Here is a 24,702-nt window from a genome sequence, read left to right on the forward strand (position 1 = left end):
CTGCACTCAGGAATTATTCTTGGTGGTGCTTGGGGATGCCAGGGATTGAACCCAGGTCAGCTGTGTGCAAGGCCAACCCCCCCCCCCCCCCCGCTTGCTGTGTTATCTCAATACCTGTGTTCTGGGATGTTGGTGGCTCTTCGTTTTTACACGCGTTTGAATCCCTCTTGGTTGAATAATAGTTGAATATTTGAAATGCTTCCACCAGCCAGGAGTACATTTAGCTTCTAGTAGATGTCCAGTCAGTGGAAGCATGTCGCCATGCAAGGATGTTTCAGTGGAACTGATGGGCCGATGGTCCCACTTGGGGAAAATGGGTCAAGTGTAATGGAATTGACACACAAATCCCACAGACAGGTTTTACTGATAAGGACCAATGACGACAACAGAAAAAAAAACCAACTCAAAACATTTACATTCGGGAGTGTATAAGTCCTTTTGAAAGGCTTGGGAAGGGAAAAAAATAAAAGAAAGAAAACTCTAGAGTTAGAAATAGATTTGTGTGGTTTTAGAAACTAAAATCAGATGTCCTTGACAAATTTAATTTCTCAGAAGTGTTCTTAGAAAGAGGGACTTCCCTTGAGTAAGAGCTTGTTTTATCTGCAGCTCACCATGATGGTGCTTTCCATTTTTCTCTCTGTCTCCTTTCTACTCCTTATGAAGCTTTTAAAAGCATGTGAACATCCACGCAGAAACTCGTATATACATAGAGTTGATGGGAGCTTTATGCATAAAGCAGATTCTTATCAGGGCCTGAGTGATACCACAGTGCGTAGAGCGTTTTCCTGGCATGCATCTGCCCAGGGTTCGATCCCCCAGCATCCCATATGGACCTCTGAGCACCACCTGGAGTATTTCCAGAGCCAGGAGTAAGTCCCAAGCATCACTAGATGTGACTCTAAAACAAACAAAAATAAGGCAGATACATGTCCAAACTTGAAGCAAAGATAATGTTCTTCGGTGGGTGAATGGGTTAGTCAACTCTTGACCCAGATGGCGGAATATTATTCATCATTAAAAAAAAATTCAGAGGCTGGAGCAATAGTACAGTGGGGAAAGTGTTTGCCTTGCTTGTGGCCAACCCGGGTTTGATTCCTGACATCCCATATGGTCTCCTGAGCACCGCCAGGAGTTATTCCTGAGTGCAAAGCCAGGAGGAACCCCCGAGCATCTTCAGGTATGATGCAAAAAGCCATAAATAAATAAATAAATAAAATGATAAAACTATTACTTAGAAAAAAAGAAAATGCATTCAAGGAGTGTGGAGGCAGGGAGGAGGCTTGGGTGCCTATTGCTAAGAAACCAGTTTCCAAGTGCTCCCTGTGGTGGCGCATTGGAGGAGGAGGTTGAGGCAACGGAGTGGGCGTAAGGCTCAGTGCTCGGAGCCTGGGAGAGGGACCAGGGCCACAAAACAAGGATCTGAGGGCAGTGAAACATCTCTGCGCTAACTGTGGTGGTGGCTTGGGGTGCTTCATAAAGGGCGTGTCATGGCAGGTGTGCCCGCTGATCTTAGGCTCTGGGTGACAGGGTAGCTTCCTGGGTTGTGACCTGTGTCCTGGTCTCTGGGGGGTATTGATAAAGGAGGCAGCCCATGACTGAACACAAAGGCTTCTGAGAGTTCTTAGTCCTTCCCTTGCTTTTGCAGTGAGCTTTAAATTGCTTGGTGCAGTGTTTAGACACAATATCGACGTCGAAAATGAGGGGCAGCTCTGAATTCTCTTCGTGGCTGACCCAACAGCAAGTGTCTCGGCCTGTGTTCTTTTATTTTTTGGGGGGGAGGGGTCACACCTGGCGATGCTCAGGGGTTCCTCCTGGCTCTGCACTCAGGAATTACTCCTGTCAGTGCTCAGGGGACTATATGGGATGCCAAGGATTGAACCCAGGTCAGACGCATGCAAGGCTGATTCCCTCCCACTGTGCTATCGCTCCGGCCCCCTAGGGCTCTGTTCTCCTCTTGGTTAGGCTTCGTAGGACAGTGTGGGGAAGGAACTCAGTGTGGAGCTCTCATCTGCAGAGAGGGTGGGGATGAAGAGAAAGGTGGGGTTTTTTTTTTGTTTGTTTCTTCTTCCCCTCTGTTGGCTTAATAGCCAGAAGAACGTTGATTTCAAGTTCCAGTTTTCTTGCACCTGTTGGCGGATATTGCCGGCACCCTTGAAGCCGAGGATACACTTGATGGGGAACGTTTCCTTGTGGTCGATCCCGCTTTTCAGACTCCCCTCTTTGGATCAAGCCTGGGGAGACAAACATTGCTGCCTGGAGCACAAAAGCAGTCAGACTCGGCCTTGGGCTGGTTTCCTCTCCTCTGTGGTCACAGAACTGAGCAATGATCAAGGAGTTTTCTGCTGCTTGCATGCGTGTATGCGTGTGTGTGTGCGCACACGCGTGCATACGTGTGTTTTCTGTGCATGTGCATGTGTGTGTGCGTGCATGTATGTGCATGCATGTGTTTTTGTGCGTGTGCGTGCGTGCGTGTGCATATGTGTGCATGTGTGTGTTCATGCATGTGCACGTGTATGCGCATGCATGCATATATGTGTGTGAGCGTGCATGTGTGTCTGTGTGCGTGTGTGTATGCATGTGTGCATGCATGTACAGATATGCTTGTGTGCGCGTACATATGTGTGTGCATGTATACATGCATGTGTGTGCGTGCATGTGCGTGTGTGTATGCGTGTGTGTGTGCATGCATGTGTGCGTGTGTGCGCGTGTGTGTGTGTGTGTTTCTCCCTTAGGGCTGGTGTCTCCACCTTCAACGCTCTTGTTCCTGTCTTTAGCCAGAAGGGCTTGACCATGTACGTGGCTATGTGGCATTTTGAGGTGATGGAGAGAGCAGAGTGGCCTCGAGAGTTCTCTTCATGGGTGAGCTCAGCATTCTGGAGGGAGGTAAAAGGGAGTCGATGAGGATGATGGTGGTGATGACGATGACGGGTGAGTCATTCCAACTTGGAGATTGGGCAGATAAACATTCTCAGGAGAATGAGGGGGTGAGGCTGACGGGAGGCGGGCTGGAGTTTGAGTCAAGGGCTGCCGGGCAGCAAAGCACGGAGAATATGGGAGCCACGATAGGTAGGGCTGGAGGGGAGGAAACCTTTGCTGAGCCCACCCAGAGGGTTCCAGAGAGCCTGGAGTGAGGGGCAGTGGCCTAGAGACCACTGGGCACGGCAGCTCCGAGGTGCAGGCAGGCAGTAATCCAGGAAGGAGCCTGGAGCACTGTGGGCGGGGCATGGAGTACCTGGGTTGGAGATGGGATCGGATGGAGTTTCCCACCGGCGCACTCTGCCCAGGCAGCAGCATCCCGCCTCTGCCCTGTGACCCAAGAGTGTGAGTGGTGGCTGCACTGTCTACTCAGCCCCGCCCTGCTCAGGATGCAGGGTCTTTATCCAGAAGGTCGTTTTCAGCTTCTTGGAAGTTGACACATTTTATCACGGAAAATGGTTCCCTGTGGCCTAGAGCTTCATCTACCATCGATGTAGAGAACATTTTTTTACCTTTTTCACCTCTCACCCAGCTTTGCCTCTGAGAGTCTGCCTACTTACTTCCTTTTCTCTGTCTCTCTGTCTTTTTTCCTTCCTTCCTTCCTTCCTTCCTTCCTTCCTTCCTTCCTTCCTTCCTTCCTTCCTTCCTTCCTCATTCTTCTTTCTCTTTCTCTTTCTGTTTCCTTCCTTCCTTCCTTCCTTCCTTCCTTCCTTCCTCCTTCCTTCCTTCCTTCCTTCCTTCCTTCCTCATTCTTCTTTCTCTTTCTCTTTCTGTTTCCTTCCTTCCTTCCTTCCTCATTCTTTCTCTTTCTGTTTCCTTCCTTCCTTCCTTCCTTCCTTCCTTCCTCATTCTTCTTTCTCTTTCTGTTTCCTTCCTTCCTTCCTTCCTTCCTTCCTTCCTTCCTTCCTTCCTCATTCTTCTTTCTCTTTCTCTTTCTGTTTCCTTCCTTCCTTCCTTCCTTCCTTCCTTCCTTCCTTCCTCATTCTTTCTCTTTCTGTTTCCTTCCTTCCTTCCTTCCTCCTTCCTTCCTTCCTTCCTTCCTTCCTTCCTTCCTTCCTTCCTTCCTCATTCTTCTTTCTCTGTGAAAAGGTTGGTATGGGGCCAGAGCCATGGCATGGCGGGTAGGGTGTTTGCATTGCACGCGGCTGACTGCGGTTCGATTCCCAGCATCCCACGTGGTCCCCCAAGCATTGCCAGGAGTAATTCCTGAATGCATGAGCCAGGAGTAACCTCTGTGCATCCCCGAGTGTGACCCAAAAAGCGAAAAAAAGAAAAAGTTGGTGTCCGTAGAAGAGCAGTAAAGAACGCTCCTGTTTGTTGTGGTACCTACACGTCACGTGTTGCTTGTTCCTGCTCATCTTTGTATGTGTTTTTTGGGGCTGGGGAGGAGTTCCAGGTGCTTGAACCACACCCAGCTATATTCAGGGACTGTGTCTAGCTCTGTGCTCAGGAGTGATCCTGGGGGGATGGTTTGTGGTGACAGGGATTTGAACCTGGGTCAGCGGTGTGTGTGGCCAATACTCTAACTCCTGTGCTAGCTCTCTGGTCCTCTAGACTTATTTTTTCTTTTCTTTTTGGGTTATACCTGGCAATGCACAGGGTTACTCTTGGCTCTGCACTCAGGAATTATTCCTGGCGGTGCTAATGGGATGCTGGGGATCAACCCGGTTTGGCCACCTGAAGGCAAACGCCCTCCCAACTCCAGCCACTAGACATTTTGTTTTAAATAGGGGCAGTGTACAGCAGAACTGGAGTTCCAGAGAACCACCCCCGGAGATGTTCTGTGTGGTGGTTATGGCCAAAATTTACTCCGTGGGTTAGCTGGCGATTGGGGTCACCCCAGCAATGCTCAGGGAACCATGAGGCCGTGTGGGGCCTGGCCCACGTGTTCTTACCACTTGAGCCTTTTTTGCTGTTTTCCTAGTCTTCCACTGAGTTGGTTTTTGAAGAATGTCTGGGACTCCTCATGCTTTTCCCCACACTTAATTGCACCAATTTTGTGTCTTCCCATGTTATGGAAAGGAAGGCAGTTGTGACTGGCTTTCACAAATTCTCGCATGACTATTTTGTCTGTTCCTTACATAACACAGAAGAAATTAAGTTGTTGGGAGCCTTGGGAGAGCATGGTGAGTACTGTGTCTCAAGAGGGCAGGGCTGCCTTTGGGCTGAGTGTCCCTTTCCTGTCTCTGGAGGGGGGGCTCACCCTTTTGGAGGGGTCCTGGCCATCTCTGAGGGCAATGCTCACCCAGCCTGTCCCTGCACCCAGCATTTCAAGCCACAGCTTCCCGTGTCCCTGCAGTACCATCCACACTCACTCTCAAGTCTCTCACTGCACGGGTTATGAGAGGGTGAAGGACTCTGTGTCTAGGGGAGAGTCAGTCTGTGGTGGTCACGTGACCTTGATGCTTTTTGCTGCCTCAAGACCCCCCAACTCAGCCAGCTTTGCCCAAGGCCAACCCCTCCACATTTCCTTTTTCCCATTTCCCCTCACCTATGTTGAGGATATTTTCTTAAATCCTTTTATTATGAGGTCCACAAAATTTTGCTGCCTTGGTAGGGTGCTAAAATTCACGCAACATAAAATCAGCCATTACAGACATTTTTGAACGGACGTAGTGGTATTCATGATCTTGCCCAACCATGACCGCTGTGTGTTTTCAGAATGTTCTCATCATCCCAAAGTGAGGCTTTTTTCCCCAAGAACTGAGACCCCCCCTCCCCTCCATCATCATATGTACACACACACACCCGCCGCTGTTCCTTTGCCTTGCCTCGTAATTTATGTTCTACATTCTAAGAATTTGACATAAGAATTTTCCTTATGAGGATAGGAATTTCATCATAGAGGTAGATGGATGCTGTGTTCTTTTGCAGCTGACTTCATTTAGTGAGCATCGAGTTTTCAAGGTTCGTTCATATTTTAGCATTTATAAGAAACCCATGCCTTTCCTTTGAATAATATTGTATTGTACATATAGCCATGTATTCATGATGGGAATATGTTCTGAGAAATGCACCATTCAGTGATTTTGATGGTGTTCAAACAAGCTAGAGAGTCCTTACGTAAGTGAGATGGTATTTGACCTCCGACACACCTTGGCAGAAGGGGGTGGCTTTATTGGGCCCACTATCATGAGTATAACGTTAACCAACATATGATCAAACACGCTGTTTTGTTCATCTACTTGCCTGTCAGTGGACATTCCCGTGTCCTCGTCTTGGCTGTGGTGACTAGTGCTGCTGTGAACATAAGTTATGCAACTCAGTGACCCACAAAATCAACTGCAAGTGAAAAATGGACACATAAACATTTTCTCCGAAGAAGATAAACAAATCACCCATAAGTTGCTCTACACCATTAAGTTATCAGGCGACTGTAAGTCCAAACCGGCTTGAGACACCCAGTCTTGCCCACCATAAGACCAGCAGCACCCACAATAATAAAGCACCATCAGTACAAAAGAGCCTGTGGAGAAATGGGCATCCTGGTGCAATGTTGTTGGGAATGTCAGGTGTTGTAGCAGCTGGGGAAGAACAGTTTGGTGGCTTCTCAGAATGTGACATTAAAATGGGACCTGTACCACAGGAACCAAGCCACTCCACTCCTGGGACTCTACCAGGAAGGACTGAAAACAGGGGTTCATCAGAAAGCTGTCAGTGAAACTGAGCACCTTTCAGATGCACGTGATTCTTTTTCCTCAGCGCAAGAGAGAGCTCCAGAAAAAGCGAGAAACACCTCATCTCCCATTATTTTGCTGTAGTGACGTAGAACCATGTGAGTAATAGAAACGGAGACCGTAGAGACACAGGAAGTTTTCCGCAAAATGAAGGCCACTTGCATTGCCAAGACACAGAGGAAACGTTTTGAACGACATGCCAGCCTGACTCACAATCTCTTCTTTCTAGTAACATTGTCAAGACAATGACAAAATAATGTCAGGGAAACGTATATACAGAACTCTTTCCTCTGAATCTCAGAGCCCGAAGGAGTGATTGCCCACGTTTTTAATTTTGTTGGGTGAACCATGACAAAACTGGCAGCTTCTACTAATCTGGCTGGGGGGAGAACTCTGAGTGGGAACTAGAATATTGGGTTGGGATTTTGGGGTAGTTCTCTCTCTCTTTCTCTCTCTCTCTCTCTCTCTCTCTCTCTCTCTCTCTCTCTCTCTCTGTCCTGACTGCTGCTAAACCACTGCTGATTTATCCTGAACTTCAAACTCAAAGGGCGGGGTCAGAGAGATAGTAGGGCAGGTTGAGGCACTTGTTTTCCATGTAACCCATCGCAGTTCAATCCCTGGCACCTTGTATGACCCCCTGATCCCTGCCAGGAATGATCCCTGAGCACCAAACAAGGAGTAAGCCCTAAGCACCACTGGGTGTGACCCAAAACCAAACAGTACAACTTAAAGGGTTTTAAGTATACTCACTTTTCTTTTGCCTTTTTTTTTTTAAAAAAACTGAATCACAGTGATATACATGGTTACAGAGTTGTTCATGATTGGAATTTTCCTCTTGAGCATTATAGTTTGCAATACAGATCATGAAAGATTATCAAATATATCCCTTTACCTACTTTCAACACTCAGTTCTTGTCCGAAATGGTCATTTCCAACTATTATTGTTAGGGTGGTCCCTTCCCTATCCTAACTGCCCTTTGCCCCCCCACAAAAAGGGTACACTCTTAAGGGTCTCCAAATACAGTCAAATACTTGTCATTCTGAAATTTCACAAGATAGTAGAAAGATATTCTTTCTCTGCTGAGATCCAGGAGCACCCAGATCTTGGGTTAATGGTTTTCATCCTGAAATTATTATATAAATTTATTTATTTTTGACTGGACACTCAATGAAAATATCTTTTTTGTTGTTGTTTTTTTAATCTGAAATCCTCTCCTGGACTGTGCCAGTCATTGGGAGTTTCTGCTTCCAGGAGCTTCTCTGGAAGCTGTGTGGGCTGTGTGACAACGCAGAGACTATGCATTAGTGCTTTCTAATGCAGGAGACACCCTCACCTTGCCTTGAGATTGGAAATGAGAGGGAGGAATGCTCCGTTACAGGAAGTGTGGTTGGTCGGCTTGGAGTCCAGAATATGGAGAAGACTGAGCTGGTTGGGGTTTGACAGTGAACTCTGCACAAGTGCTGCTGACCGATTGGATAGGACAGAGGAATCAACAGATACAGACCAAAAGATGAGATTTTGTCGTGGTCTGATCAGAGGCTGTGGCTTAGAGGTACAGCTGTGGTCTAGTTCCCCGGGTCTCTCTCACTGGTGGAGTTAGCAGCTCTTGCCCACCCAGGCAGGTGTAGCAGTGAACAGCAATGTTTTACATCTCCTGGGTTCGGACTTCTGCAAATGCCCATTGCATGACGTAGAATGGGCCCGACCTGGGGTTCTCCGAGGTCTGAAGATCCCCAGAATACGGTGTGTGGGTTAGTCCCTCAAATTCAAGGAGTTTGAGACCTTGAAGTTTTCTGTGTCATTGAAGATCTTCTCTGGGGAGCAAAGCTCAGGCCTAGGAACCTGGCTCTGGTGTTCTTGCAAACTCCAAGCTGCCTTAGTCTGACCCACTTCGACCTGCTAGAAAGTAAATGGCTGAATCTGAGTTCGTTTGCAGGAGGGCGGTGAAGGGAGCACCTATGAGGGTGAAGAGGATGCCATGGCTTTTCCTCAGAAAGCGGCAAAGACTCTTTAAAAAAATATTTATTTATTTATTTATTTTTATTGAATCACCATTAGATACAGAGTTACAAAGCTGTTCATGGTTCAGTTTCAGTCATACAACGTTCCAACGCCCGTCCCTCCACCAGTGTCCATTTCCCACCACTGATGTCCCCAGTTTCCTTCCCGCCACCCGACCCCCAACCTGTCTGTGTGGCAGGCACTTTCCTTGTCTGTCTCTGTGTCTCTCTCTGTGTCTCTGTCTCTTTTTTTATCTCTCCTCTTTGAGGCATTTTGGTTTGCAGTACAGGTGCTGAGAGGTTATTGTGTTTGTTCCTTTACCTGTAATTATCTTCACATTCAGGAGAGGCAGGTGGAGGACAAGCTTTAGTCTTGCAGATTTTAGCTTTATGGTGGCTGTAGTCCAAGGACACTGTGAAGAATATTGGGGATTTTGTGGCTGAACCTCCTCCCTTGCTAGTTTGGGTTTTGGGTTTTGCTTTTTTGTTTTTGGCTTTTGGGGGTACACCAGACAGTGCTCTGGGCTTACTCTTGACTCTGCACTCAGAGATTCCTCCTGGCAGTCCTCAAGGGACCACATGGGATGCCAGGCATCAAACCCAGGTTGACTGCATGCAAGGCAAGCACCCAACTAGCTGTGCTATTGCGCCAGCACCCCCCTCCTCATGCTAATTTGAAACCCAGCATCATGGCAGGCACTCAGATGCCCATGTGCCATACTCCATACAGTGGCTGCTCAGTATTTGGGGTCCCCTGATTTGTGGCCATCCTGAATGGGATGCCCTCCGATGAGGCATGTTGATTTAATTTCAACGTGTGAGCAGTTTTAGCTGATTTTGTTGCCAATCTTGGTGACTTCCCCCATCGTGATGACCTTCCCCATATTAAACGTCTCTGGGTGCCTCTCATTGGAAAAATTGGTAAAACACAATAACAAGTGTCACAATGGAGAGGTTGCTGGGCCCGCTGAACAACGGGAGGACAGTGACAGTGGCAGTACGGTTGTCACCAGCATTTAATCATCACACCCTTTTCTTTCTGTCCCCCAGTTGGCTTTTAGCCCTGAAAAAAAGCTTTGCAATAAAACAAAAGGAGGAGAAAAAAAAAGCTTCACCTCATAGTCAGGCTGTACCTTTTTTTGTTCTCCTCAACCCTCCCACCAGAGTTATGCAATCTGTGACGATGATGCTGTGAAATTTAGTGTCCCTCAGTCTGTCAGTCAGCTTAAATCTTGTCTCTCTTGACCATCCTTTGATCCCTGCTCGGCTACCTTTTAACCTCCCTTAAGTAAGGAACTTGATGCTCCCCAAACCTCAGTTTACTCGTCTATAAAATGGTCCTCAAGGACAATATGTCCTTTCCCTGGGATTGTCTAGAAGAGTCCATGAGTTTATCAATATAAAATGCATAACTCAAACCCATTAATAAACGTAATTATTCTTAGGAATAGCTAAATAGTTAACCCTGCAGAAATCACATTTTTGAGCCTCTTTAGAATTTCTTAGAATCTGTGAGTTGTCCGTTCTGAATATGTTAAACTAAGCAAATGAGTTCTTTGGCTTATAGTGTCCTTGGTTTAAAAGCATCTGTTTATGCCTTTATATTTTTTTTAAAAGAAAAAAAAGTGTAGCCGTTTTAGTTCCTGAATATTTTAATATAAATGATTTTGTTCCACGCACATCATAAATGACATTAAAAGAACAATCTGTTTTTCTTTCTCTATATTATGAACCAACATTCTGTTCACTTACAAATGTTGCAAACATTGATTATTTGGAATCCAGATGGGAATCTCCCTGAAGACTCAGAATATCATTAAAACTCAATTGTCAGGATCTGTTATTAAAGTAAATGTAGCAAAGACCAAAAAAAAAAAACTCCACACAAAGAAAGCTAAGCAACTTTTGTGTCATTGTAATCTCTCAGAAGTACTTTTTGTAGGTCCTGTTAATCTTGAAGGACAGAAATATGTTGAATTTCTAGAATAATCAATCACACTTAAGATAAATGTTTGCCCCAAATAAATATATTCAAGCACGATTCCTTTTTTTCTCCAGCTCTCTTTCAAGAGCATACCCAGATTTACATTGGCTTTGCCTGTCATCATTCCGGGCTAGGAACTGAACCCCAGTCAGGTCGACTCCATGCAAAGCAAGCACCTCCTTACCTCCTTGGCTATCTTTCTGTCCCCGAGATTCTGTTTTCGAGATATATTTCTGAGCTTCCTCTCTGCCTCCTGCTTCTTCAGCGTTACCCCTGCCTTCATGTTTACCGTCCGCTGTCAGGCCAGAGAACTGGGCATGTTAGGTCGAGCATCAGTCACTTCTGGATAAGTACCGCAGCTGAGGGAGGCCCGTTAATGATATCAGCAATTCCTGATCCTTCATCTGGGATCCTTTATCCTTTGGCAGTCGGCTCACCTGGCTCCAGCCAGTCCCAAGTCCTGTGATGCTGGTCATGTGCCTGGGCAACCTCCTTAATCGCAACAGACGCAACTCAGCCCTTGCTGTATGGCACGGTCTCTGGTGGTTTATGGCAAGCCTTAACCTTCCCAGGCACTGAAGGGGTCCAGAATATAACCAATGCACATGGCCTGGAAGGTGATGCAGCGGCTCCAGCGCCTACTTGGCCAACCATGGTTTCCCACACATGCAGAGCATCATCCTGATGTCTCTGTGGTCCCCAACCATACAGGCGATTTCCATGTGCACCACCGCCAGGTCTGGGTAAGCACCACCCAGGCCTGCACCAGAGCTGAAAAGTCACATGAGCATCCCTTGTGATGCTCCCCAGGAAGTGTGACCCCTGGTAAGGACGTTTAAGGGTACAGCAATGACCCCCAGTGCTGGGGATTACCCAGACCACCCCAGCAATGCTTGGGAGATGCCTGTAGATGTGTGTCCCCTGCCCCCCCCCCCCCGTTTCCTTACTCCCTCTTACTCTGACTCCCTGCTTCCTCTTCTAGGGGATACCTCCCGCCAGCCCCGTTTTTATGAGCATAGAGGGTACTCTATCCTCTCTGGGCCCCACTGCATTTTTTTTTGTTTCTGGGCCACCCCTCGCGATGCTCGGGGGTTACTCCTGGCTCTGCACTCAGGAACTAATTACTCCTGGCGGTGTTCGTGGGGACCATAGAGGATGTGGGGATTAAACTCAGGCCAGCCGTGTGCAAGGCAAGCATCTTACCTGCTGTGCTATGGCTCCAGTTCTCTACTGGATTTTTTTTTTTTTAAGTAAGTCCATTTCTCAGTGATGCTGGTTTCAAGAAGCCACAGCCATGTTTATGTAGGGGAGACTTGATCCTGTGCCCCATGGAAGACAGAGGAAGCCTGTTTAGCTTGTAGGCTGGCAGGGAAAGGGGTGCCTTGGCCTCGGGCTGCATTCTTACACAAACCGGGGCAAGACCCAGGCTGTTCAGTCATGTTGTAGCGCTCGGTTAGAAACGTCATCATCCGAGTGTGTGTGTGTGTGTGTGTGTGAGTGTGTGTGTGTGTGTGTGTGTGTGTGTGTGTGTTTCCCTCTCACTGCAACTGGATGTTGATAAGATTTCTGAGGAAGCAGGAAGGTTCCCAGGGAGGCTTTTGGGTGAGCAGAGTGGGCACTCCCCTAGGGTGGCATAGGGGCCACCCACTTGGAATCTTTTCTTTTTTTTCCTTTTCCCTTATCTCTTTCCCATTGTCACCAACCACCCTGCAAGCCTGCCCCCTGAGCAGGCAGAAAATAATTTATTTTATATTACTTGTCATAGCAGTAAGTTTAAAAATGCTTTTTACTTAATTTTATTTAAATTTTTTTTTTATTTTTTTACTTTAGGGGGCTGGAGCGGTAGCACAGCGGTAGGGCATTTGCCTTGCACGCAGCCGGCCTGGCCAAACCGGGTTCGATTCCTCTGCACCTCTCAGAGAGCCCGGCAAGCTACTGAGAGTATCTCGCCCGCACGGCAAAGCCTGGCAAGCTACCTGTGGCGTATTCAATATGCCAAACACAGTAACAACAAGTCTCACGATGCAGATGTTACTGAACCCGCTCGAGCAAATCGATGAACAATGGGAGGACCATAACTTTATTTATTTATTTTTTTTCCTTAAATTTTTATTAGTGAAACACCATGAGGTACAGTTGTAGACTTACAAATTTTTGTGCTTGGGTTTCAGTTATACAATGATCGAATACCCATCCCTCCACCAGTGCCCATTCTCCACCACCACCAGTCCCAGTATCCCTCCCACCCCCCATCCCGCCATCCCACCCTACCTCTGTGGCAGGGCATTCCCTTTTGTTATCTCTCTCCTTTTGAGTGCTGTGGTTTGCAAAAGAGACATTCAGTGGCAATCTTGTTCGATCTATAGTCTACTCTCATCTCTCATTTCTCATCCTGAGAGGAACCTCCCAACACCCTTTATTTGGTGCTCCCTTCTCTATCTGAGCTGCCTTTTCCCCTAGTGTGTGCAGCTGTCCTCAAAGCCATGGAATAATCCTCCTGGTACTTATCTCAGCTATTCTTGGGTATTAGTCTCCTATTTTGTTACTTTATGTTCCCCAGATGAATGCAATCTTTCATTCTGTCCCTTTCTTCCTAACTCATTTCGCTTAGCATGATACTTTCCATGTAGTACCACCTGTATATTAATTTCGTGACTTCATCTTTTCTAACAGCTGCATAGTACTCCATTGTGTAGATGTACCAAAGTTTCTTTAACTAGTCATCTGATCTTGGGCATTCAGGTTTCTTCCAGTTTCTGGCTATTGTAAAGAGTGCTGCAATGAACAAACAAATGCAGATGTCACTTCAACTATACTTTTTTGCCTTCTCGGGGTATATTCCCAGGAGTGGTATTGCTGGGTCAAATGGGAGCTCAATTTCTAATTTTTTGAGGATTGTCCATACTGTTTTCCAAAAGGGCTGAACCAGTTGGCATTCCCACCAGCAGTGAAGGAGAGTCCCTTTCTCTCCACATCCACGCCAACACCAGTTACTTTTGGTCTTTTGGATGTGGGCCAGTCTCTGTGGTGTGAAATGATATCTCATTGCTGTTTTGATCTGCATCTCCCTGATGATTAATGATGTGGAGCATTTTCTCATGTGCCTTTTAGTCATTCAGATTTCTTCTTTGAGAAAGTTTCTGTTCATTTCATCGCCCCATTTTTTGATGGGGTTGGTTGTTTTCTTCTTGTGGAGTTCAATGAGTATTTTGTATATCCTTGATATCAACCCCTTGTTGGATGTGTATTCGGAGAATATCCTTTCCCATTCTGTAGACTGTCTTTGTATTTTGGTCACTGTTTCTTTTGAGGTGCAGAAGCTTCTTAGTTTAAGATAGTCCCATTTGTCTATTTCTGTTTTCACTTGCTTGGCCAGTGGTGTGACATCTTTGAAGATACCATTAGCTTCAATGTCATGGAGGGTTTTGCCAACTTTGTCTTCAATGTACCTTATGGATTCCGGTCTGATTTTGAGGTCTTTAATCCATTTTGATCTTACTTTTTTACTTGGTGTTAGGGACAGATCTGAGCCCATTTTTTTACATGTAGCTGGAGGTCCGTAACTTTAGGGGTCACACCTAGTGATGCTCAGGGGTTACTCCTGGCTCTGCACTCAGGAATTACTCCTGGCAGTGCTCAGGGGACTATATGGGATGCCAGGTATTGAGTCTGGGTTGCCTCCATGCAGGGCAAACACTTTATCTGCTCTACTATCACTGCAGCCCTCCTTTTTTTTTTTTTATTGAATCACCATGAGATACAGTATAAAGCTTTCATGATTGAGTTTCAATCATATGATGTTCCAACACCCATCCCTCCACCAGTGTACATTTCCCACCACCACTATCCCTGTATCCTTCTTGCCACCCACCTCAAGCCTGCCTTTTTGGCCAGCAACTCTCTCTCTCTCTCCTCTCTCTCTCTCCTCTCTCTCTCTCCTCTCTCTCTCCTCTCTCTCTCTCCTCTCTCTCTCCTCTCTCTCCTCTCTCTCTCTCTCTCTCTCTCTCCTCTCTCTCTCCTCTCTCTCCTCTCTCTCTCTCTCCTTTTGGGCATTGTGGTTTGCAATACAGATACTGAGAGGCCATCATTCTTGGTCCTCTGCCCACTTTCAGCTCACATCCCCCATCCAGAGCCACCCCTCCAACCATCTTTGTCATAACGGTCCCTTCTCTGTCCCCACTGCCTCTCCTGCAGCCCTTGAGGCAGCTTCCAACTGTGGACCACGGTTGCTCCACTGCCTGGGATCTTTGCCACCTCCCGTCCCTGCTTCGTTAGGATGATCGTATGCCCCCGCTCTCCGTCCTCCCGCTGCCCCGCTCTTCCTCCCCCCGCCCTCACTGCCCTCCCATCCCCTGGCCCGTCTTCCTGTTCACCCGTGGAGTCAGGCTGTCATTTGTTCCGGCTCCGTTTTCCTTCATGATTTAATATCATTTGCCACACCCCCCAAGAACATTTTGGGTTCCAAAGACAATAAAAGGGAATTGTTTCTGGGTAGATTTTTTTATTTGTGATGTGATAACTGTAATCTTTAAGTGTATGATGCTCAGAGGACAGGGACCAATGGGCTCCCAGAATCTAGTTTACTTGGGCTGTGTCAGCTTGTGGAAGGCCCCTATCCGGGTTCCCTTTTGGGGTGTGGCATGGGGTGGGGGAACAAGGGGTACACCCAGCGGTGCTCAGGGCTCACTCCTGGCGATGCTTGAGAGATTGTATGCAGTGCTGGCAGGCAACTAACCTGGGTTGCCTGCAGGCAGCGCAAGTGCCTTAATCCCTTAACTAGCTCTGCCTTAACTAGCTCTCTGCTTCCCAAGCTTCTCCTGAATGATTCCAGTTGCACACCTTTGCCAAGTTGAATATTTAGAATGGACTGGTTTAATGCTTTATAATTATAAGCTCTGCTCTCTTTCTTGTCCTCCTTCTCTCTCTCACACACAGACCAGTGTGATGAGAGATTGTATTTACTCTTAACAGGAATTAGATACATTTGGAAATTCACAGCATGACAGTGCAATCTATGATCAGAATTTAGTAGGATTAAAAAGTTCTCTTTTTGTTTGTCCTCTTGAATATTAAGTGACCATACCCATATTTTTTTTAAAAAAGTCAGAATTATGTTCTTATTTATTTATTTTGTTTTTGGGGCCACACCCAGCAGTGCTCAGGACATAACCCAGGCTCTGTGCTCAGAGATCACTCCAGGTGGCTCAGGGGGCCAAATGTGATGCTGGGGATTGAACCTGGGTCAATTGCATGCAAGGCAAACACCTTATGTGCTGTACTGTTTCTTAGACGAGACCATGCTCTTATTTTAACACAGTCATTTTTACCTTTGGTACCTGCTAGGTTGAATCAAACCAGGCACCCAATTTTAAGCCTGGTGAGACACAGATAAAGTGACATTTCCCCCCACAAAACAGAGATTCTCCTGGTCTTAAGAGTGGATAGGGTGCTTGTCACGCACGAAGCCTACCCAAGTTTGATTCCCAGCACTGTATAGTTTCCCAAGCACTGCCAAGCATGATCCCTGAGCACAGACCCTGGACTAAACCCTGAGCACCACTGAAAGAGGCCCAGCTCCCTGCCTCCAAACAAAACAAAGCACAAATCAGAAAAAGAGATTCTCCTGATGGCTTCTCTCAAGGAAAAAGAGCTGACACATTTCAAGTTGAGATGTAATAGGTGTATTCTCTTACATTTTGGACCTTAAGTTTTGGAGTTTTATTTATTTATTTTTTGGTGTGGGGTGGGGTGTCACACAAGCAATGCTCAAGATTACTGCTGGCTCTGCACTCAGGAATTAGTCCTGGTGGTGCTTGGGGGGACCATCTGGGATGACGGAGATCAAGACTGGGTGAGCTACGTGCAAGACAAGTGCCCTCCTTGCTGTACTATCTCTGCAGCCCTTGGACCTGAAGTTTTGAAGGTCATTTCCCTTCCCTCTGCTCACCCACTCCAATGACATTTTTCTGTGACTACTTTGATCAAGCCCCATAATCTTTGGTATAACTTTGATACGACATTTTCAGGCCAGTCTGGAGCCCTCTAAGAGTTGAATAAAAGGGGCTTTTTTCTTTGTTTGAGGGTTACTCTTAGGGCTGGAGCGATAGCACAGCGGTAGGGCATTTGCCTTGCACGTAGCGGGCCTGGCCAACCCGGGTTCAATTCCTCCGTCCCTCTCAGAGAGCCCGGCAAGCTACCGAGAGTCTCTCGCCTGCATAGCAAAGCTGCCTTGATGTATTCAATATGCCAAACACAGTAACAAGTCTCACAATGGAGATGTTACTGGGCCCCCGCTCGAGAAAATCAATGAATAACTGACCGTGACCGTGAGGGTTACTCAGAGTGATGAACCTAACGTGGTTCCCAACCCCACTGCGGCTGTGAGTCAGAAACCCCGTGAACATCTTCCATGCTTCACTTTCATGGAGACTGTTGGAATAGAGGTTCTTTCTTTTTTTTTTTTTTTTTTGCTTTTTGGGTCACACCCGGCGATGCTCAGGGGTTACTCCTGGCTTTGTACTCAGGAATCACTCCTGGTGGTGCTCGGGGAACCACATGGGATGCTGGGAATCGAACCTGGGTCGGCCGGGTGCAAGGCAAGCGCCCTACCCGCTGTACTATTGCTCCAGCCCCTAGAGGTTCATATTGATGGTGTCATTAGCGTGTGCTGTTTGTCATTGCCCTTCGGAATGAGTCGTTTGTGTAAAAGATCATTTGGTTTAACAGTTGTAAATCATTTTGAATGCTAATAATTGCTGAGGCCAAGCCTCTCCATAATCCAGATTTGAAGCTCAGGAGGTACTTAGAATCCACCACGCATTCCTTCTGCCACATCGTTGGCATTTCAGTCACGAGCTGAATAATAAGGTTTTTCATTCTCCGAGCTTAATATCCCACTGACATAGCAGACTCTGGTCAGCTCCTGTTGTCCTCTACACTTTGGTGATTGCACTGTGAGTAAGATTCCAATCAGAACTCCTTTATTTCTTATTTTGTATATATTTGGGGGGAGGCTTAGTGATACCAAGGTGCCCCCACTAGATGCTTAGCCATCCTGGCGCTGCGAGGGGCCGAGGATGCCTTATGGTTTTGGGGACCCCCCAGGGATATTTCTAGTGGCGGTTGCGGGTCAGCCCGGGATGCACTTGGCAAGGCTTGTGAGGAGACCATATGGTGCTGGACCTTGAACTTGGTTTGGGCATATGCGTCGCATGGGTTGTACCGTCTCCTGGGCCCCTCAGTTCCTTCATAATGCTTCTCACTTCAAGCATTGTCTTTGTTCCTGCTCTTGTTTGTGTTCTGTAGTTAGGGGCTGCATAATTAGAGGGTTCAAAGAAGAGTAAGAAATTGGGCCCAGGGTTTTAATGTCTGTTTTGAATTTCACGGTAATCTCTTATAAACTAGACCCTGTAGGAAGAGATCTCTGGGTTTCAGGGCGGGGCCCATGAGCAGGGTCCTTCTTGGCCAAGTGATGAGGAGAACCATAATTATGTCATAGAACTGATGCCAGATCCCACCCTTGTCCCCATCCTAAACCCAAGCACACATCATCATGTGTCACCCTCAGTTGCTTCTGTTTATGCTTGTCAACAAAAAATGAGCATGTTTTATTCTCGAGATCAGGGCTGGTGAATCTTGCTTTCCTGCCAAGGGCCATGTAGATATCTACTGCGTCATTCTCAGTCATACTGTAAGAAGAGGCAGGGCCAGATGAATGCGTGTATCCATCCCGTGTGTGCCACGGCCAAGCCACAGGAGTTCACAGGCCGTGATGTTCCCCTGCTCTCGAGGATTGGTCCCTGCTCTAAAATTCACAGTTGCAGGGCCAGAGCGATCGTTCAGTGGGTAGCCATTTGCCTTGTACACAACCAGCTTGGGTTCGATCCCGGTATCCCATATGGTCCCCAAGCACCCCTAGAGTGATTCCTGAGTGCAGAGCCAGCGGTGACCCCTGAAGACTGCAGAATGTGACCCAGACACCACCCCCCCACCCCATAAAAATGTAAATAAAAAATTTATTCCCTACAAAAATAAGATAAAAAAAATTGCAATGGATTCTTACTATCTCTTCCCACCACAACGGGAACGTTATGACTCTGAATGAAAATTTTGGTGCTGACTCCTCTGAGTCAATTTAGTAGCATACACATTTCGATACTGGCAGCTTCTTCCATGAAACACCAGGAATTTACTTTTTTATTCCTTGTAGCCGTGACCTTTCAAATGTACATGTTATAGAATATAGTACTGAGGGCATCTCTGTAATGTATTTCTATTAATTGCACGAATCGGATTTGCTTTTATACATTCCTACCAAGTTTGGGCCAACTCTTACCATTGGCAACATTCTTTCCAAGACATTTACATTTTTGGCCGCTAGTGATTTTGCATTAATAGCCAGCCTTGGTTACTGCATATATTGAAAGGGTGAATTTGGGTTTCTGTTTGTTTTTGAACCACACCCAATTGTGCTCAAGGCTTATCCCTCTGGTTCTGCACTCAGAGATTGCTCCTGGCAGTGCTTGGGGGACCCTGTGTGGTGCTGGGGATTGAACCTGGGTTGACTGTGGAAGCAAGTGCTCTACCCCCTGGACTATCTCTCTGGGACCCTAGAAGATGAGCTTTTGGTGGTGACTTTCGTTTTGGGTGAGTCATCTTTCTGAAACGTTTGTGATGATAAAATGGAGCTAGAAAATCAGCGTCTGATCTGACTAGGTAACAGTTCTTCGGGCTTTCTCTTCTCATCTATGTCATTGATGGCTGAAAAGCAACCCCAGGTGATCGTACGCCTGCTTCCCTGTTCTCATGTTTTGGTTCTGATCCGTGTCAGATGCGATCACCCACATCCAGGCACTCAATTCGTGGATCCTTTCCCAGGTTCTCTTGTTCTTTTTTTTTTTTCCTTTTTGGGTCACACCCGGTGATGCACAGGAGTTCCTCCTGGCTCATGCACTCAGGAATTACTCCTGGCGGTGCTCGGGGGACCATATGGGATGCTGGGAATCAAACCCAGGTCAGCTGCCAGCAAGGCAAATGCCCTACCCACTGTGCTATCTCTCTAGCCCCGGCTCTCTTGCTCTTGACATCTTCATCTCATCAACCTGTTGGTGCCTTTGACTTTTGTCCCAGGCTACCCTTGATGCTTCAGCTCTGCACCTCAGATGGTGCCTGATGGTGTGGGACACCCACTAGAATTTTCCATGGACTCTGATAATTTCTGTTTCACCAAGTGGGACGTTGTCTGCTGGGAAGGAACTTTCACAGCGGCTTCGGTGTGAAGCACCCGAAGCCAGATTCCCACCTGATTCTGTCCATCTCTCCCATCCGTGCTCTCAGCCTTAATCTCTTAGTCCCCGCCGCTTCTCTGCTAATGCAGAGCCATGGCGCCGGAGCCGGTTCTGGTCTGGGAACCGTCCCGAAGCTGCCCGCGATGCTGTTTGGGTGTCTTTCGCCCTTGCTCAAGACCTGCTCATGATCTGCTTAATTTTTCATTCTGAGATTAATGATTAACCCTTAAGGGATTTTCCTATTGTGTCAAGTTCAAACAAAAGAAGCTGACAAACTCCATTCTCAATGGAACGTAGGTAGGTGCGTAGCAAACAGCGCAAGCCCCAACAAGAAATAACAGGCTGCGCTGAAGCTAGGGCCCATTTAATTGCCTTCTCGGAGATGCAGCAGAAGCCGGGGAGCGGGTGGTGGCCGGGTGTGTGCTCGGAAAGCTGGTGCTGGGTTTTCCTTCAACCCAACTCCTAGCCGCAGAACTCTAGGGTTTGTTTTGTTTTGTTTTTGTTTGTTTGGGGGGGGTTAGGGCACACCCAGAGATGCTCAAGGATGTCTCCTGGCTCTGCGCTTAGGAATCACTCCTGACCGTGCCCCGGGAACCATATGGGATGCCAGGAATTGAACCCAGGTCAGCAATAGACAAGGGCAAGCGCCCTACCCACTGTGCTTTTCCTTCAGCCCCAGTTTAGTTTTTAGAACTTATTTTTTATTGACTCCTAGGAGGAGACATCAGAGGCTCAGGGAATTGAAATCTGTATGTGTGCAATATTACACTTTTCTTGTGTGAAGAATTTATGGCTGAGCATTAAAGGTTAACGGATGCCGCTCGTTCAAAGCTAAAGCACGGGCTGTGGATCAGAAATCTTGGTTCGTGAATGTTCTGGATTTGCTTAGTGTGAAGAAACTGCTCATGAGCCATATTGGACTCGGACTCTGTCTTGTTGCGATATAAAATCACTTGTAAAACCTGTTTTCCTCTCTACCCTGTGGTTTCCTCCTCCGATATGTTTCTTTAACATGGCGTGAGATATTTGTTTCTTTTTTTCTGAGTCATTTATTACCAGATGAGTAATTACAAACAAGACAGAGGGACTGGGTTTGACGGGAGTGGGGTGTGGGAGATGGGGGTGTTGTGGGGAACATCGTGGTTATAATGTCTTCAGAAGCCTCTATTCGAACCCATCATATAGACACATGACATTTCTCTCTGCAGCCCCTACTCATGACGCTGCGAGTGGATCTCAACTGACCCCGGCCCAGTGATTAAGAGGTTTAAGAGCCAAGGACGATGCCAGGTCAGTCATTACTGTCTTCCTCACGGTCTGGGTTGGACTCTTAGAATGGATGGAAAGATTGGCATGAGGGAAGATGAGCACTTGAGGGTAGTGTTGGAGATGATATATGGATATTTGGAACTGCCCCTTCAGTAAGCACCTGGACTACCTTTTTTTTTTAATGTAGGAGTACTGCTATTTATTCAGCCATTGATTAAGCTGATTGAATTGGGCATGAACACAATCACAATCACAACCATCCTGTTATTCGTCAATTGCCTCGAGCAGGCCCCAGTAACGTCTCTTCGTCCTAGCCCTGAGATTTTTTTTTTTAAAAAGTGCCATATTCAAGGCTCTTTCAGAGTTAAGAGAATGAGACCCTTCATTGTTACTGGTATTTGGCATAGTGGGCACGCCACGGGGAGTTTGCCAGACTCTGCCATATGGGCAGGTTACATTCGGTAGCCTGCCAGTTTGTCTAAAGTAGAAATGAGATGATAAGATGTCGCGCGGCCGCAAATGTGGCCGCGCGCTTCCGGGAGCTGGGTTTTATAGTCTCTGAATCTTGGCCCTTGATGGGATTACACGGCTCCAGGGGGCCAGTTGGTGGGTGTGACCCCCGCCTACTGGAATTTGGAGGATCTGGGTGGAGGATGCCCAGCCCCAATCCGAGTAGGCCTGGAGATCTCAGGCCCGGAACCCACGTGGCTTTGTCCCTCTGCCGGTACCTTCATGTGTGCGGAGAGTGGTCTCAGCATGGTGGTGGCTGGTTCTGGAGGTCTTCGGCTGCCGGAGCCCTGGTCGGGGCGGGGAGGAAAACTCAACCCGCTCCCCTCCAAGGGGCCCCGGCAAGGACAGCCAGGCGCGGGGGCAGGAGACTCTGCGCTGTTCTCTTCCGGGAGCTGGGTTTTATCGTCTCTGAATCTTGGCCATTGATGGGATTACACGGCGCCAGTTTTATAGTCTCTGAATCTTTTTTTCTCTGAATCTTTTTTTTAAATTTTTTTAAAAAACTGAATATTTGTGATAGACCATTACAAAGGAGTTCATAATTGGGTTTCAGTGATACAATGATCCAGCACCCACCCCTCCACCAGTGTACATTTTCCACCACCAATGTCTCCCGTTTCTCCACCACCATCTCCCAGTGCCTCACCCCCTACCCCCAGCCTCCCTCTATGGGAGGCACTTTCCTTCTTGCTCCCTTTCCTTTTCCTTTTGTGCATTAGTTTGCAATATAGATGCGAAGTAAGAGGTCATGGTGTTTGTTCAGGTCACACAGTATTTTTATTGGGACGGTAAGGGATGGAATAGCGTTTCAGTTGGGTGGCCCTTTGGGGTATGGATGTGACTGCCGAGGCTTCTGGAAGTACAGGGAGGTTGGTGGGGAGGTAGCCCATCCTGACCCCCAAGAAAGCCTGGAGATTTCAGTCACAAAACCTGCATACCAGAATTTTCAGCAGATTATGTCTTGTCTACTTTTTTTAAAATTTTATTTTGAAAGGAGACAGTGTGGGTAGGGATAAAAAGGAGTACCTTTCATGGGGACCACTTCCCACAGTAGGAATCCACCACACACACACACACACACACACACACACCCCTACAGCTTATAAGTACAGAATGAAATTTCCCGGTTCAGAGCATTTGGGAAACACTGGAAAGTGAAGGCCTTGCCTTCAGGGATTCAAGTTCCCATCTTCGGCCTTAGAGGGCCAATTTCTGGGGCTTCCCGCAGCTCCATGACACGTGCAGAGATGCCGAAAGCCAGTATGCTACTGAGAGGTGAGCGCAGCCTGTGTAGAAGACTGTTTTGAGCCCAGTTCAGATGGTGGTCAAGCCGTTGTTTCGCCATGGATGGTTGTCGGCATATCGGCTACCCACAGATGGGTAGGAGAGAGCCACAGGTAGTTCTTTCCCGTCGCCCTGATCGTCAGATGGGCTAACGCATGTAGAAATGCTTTTCAAGTTTTGAAGCACCCTCAAATATGACTTGGTTATGGTACTCAGTAGACTTACAAAACGTACCACGTGAACCATGATGAGGTGAGCAGGATCCAGAACCTTCATCCTTTTTCCAGCCCTCGCCTTGTCCCGCTCCCAGACTCGCCCCTTTGCCCGCATTCCAATTCTGTCTCTGTTCCACGGAACTCCCCTTCTGCCCAGCTCTTGGCAACCACCATTCCATCTCTAGGTACCTCATCTTTTTGGCATCAGAGAATCTTTATCCTTTTGTGTCTGGCTTTGTTTCTGGCTTATTTCATTTCCTTAGCAAACTGTCTTCAATCTCCCCTCATTGTGCATGATGGCAGATTTAATATATGTTGTGTGAGTTTCTCAATTCTGGTGTCTCCTTCCTGCCTTCCTGCCTTCCTTCTTTCCCTTCCTCCATCCCTTCCCTCCCTCCCCTTTCTCCCTCCCCTTTCTCCCTCCCTCCCTCCCTCCCTCCCTGCGTCCCTACACCCCAAGGTGCTCAGAGCTTGCTCCTGATTTTACACTCAGGGATCCCTCATGGCAGGCTTGGGGGACTATATGGAGTTCCAGAGATTAAACCTAGTCAGCCACATGCAAGGCAAATTCCCTACCTCCTGTGTTACCTCTCCTCCCCTCCCCTCCCTTCCCCTCCCCTCCCCTCCCCTCCCCTCCCCTCCCCTCCCCTCCTCTCCTCTCCTCTCCTCTCCTCTCCTCTCCTCTCCTCTCCTCTCCTCTCCTCTCCTCTCCTCTCCTCTCCCCTCCCCTCCCCTCCCCTCCCCTCTTTCCTGAGAATTGAACCACATGAGACCAGCAAGTGCTCCTCCCCTGAGCCACACCCCCACCCCTAGTGCCAATCTTGCTGTGGCAGGGGAGTGGGGTCCCACCCAGAGGAGGTGCTCAGGGCTCAACTCTGGCTCTGTGCTCTGGGATCACTCCCGGCAGTGCTTGGAGGATCCCTGAACAGTGTCCGGGACTGAACCAGGATTGGCCCATGCCAGGAGCATGCACCTTTCTCCCGTACGTCTCCAACCCCGGGTGCTAGTGTTTCAACACAGCCAGATAAGGGCGTCGACCCAAAGGCATTCCTGCGTCACATGCGTCAGCATGGCTCGTGATTTGAGGGAGAGAGACTGTCACGGATGAACGTAGCTTGCTGCCACTCAGCTCCTGGAAAAGATAAAAATCTTGCCTTTTGCAACCATATGGATGGAACCAGAGGGAGTCAGGCTAAGTGAGATTAGTCAGGAGAAAGACAAATACCGGTGATGTCATATTCACTCCTCTGTGGTATATGAAGAAACAAAAGGAGCCGACAAAGGCCAGCGAAAAAGGAATCCTGAGCCTTTGATTCCAGAACCCGGGGTACCAGAAGGGAAGGTGCGTTGCGGGTGGTGGTGGTCAGGAGCGGGGGTGGTCCAGTGGACTATGGTGAAAGTAGATCCAGTTACTTGATATATTTTGAAGAGGTGTCAACTTGTACCCCTAACTCATAGAGTAAACCAGTGTTATCTTTATTAAAAAAAAAAAAGATTGA

General features: G+C 47.6%; 1 protein-coding gene across 2 annotated transcripts in view; it reads left to right on the top strand.

Annotated features, from left to right (window-relative positions):
* TIAM1 (TIAM Rac1 associated GEF 1) overlaps nucleotides 1–24,702 on the top strand; it is a 228,821-nt gene that overhangs the window by 17,101 nt on the left and 187,018 nt on the right. The window contains exon 2 of one of the 2 annotated variants that reach the window (XM_056109264.1): nucleotides 21,134–21,215. The exons of the other annotated variant lie outside the window; for it this stretch is intronic. The gene's annotated coding sequence lies outside the window, so the exon portion shown is untranslated. The remainder of the gene's footprint in view (nucleotides 1–21,133; nucleotides 21,216–24,702) is intronic. 2 annotated transcript variants of the gene reach the window in all.

This window comes from Sorex fumeus, unplaced genomic scaffold (genome assembly GCF_029834395.1).
Source record: "Sorex fumeus unplaced genomic scaffold, SorFum_2.1 ptg000265l, whole genome shotgun sequence".
In the NCBI taxonomy this organism is placed as follows: domain Eukaryota; kingdom Metazoa; phylum Chordata; class Mammalia; order Eulipotyphla; family Soricidae; genus Sorex; species Sorex fumeus.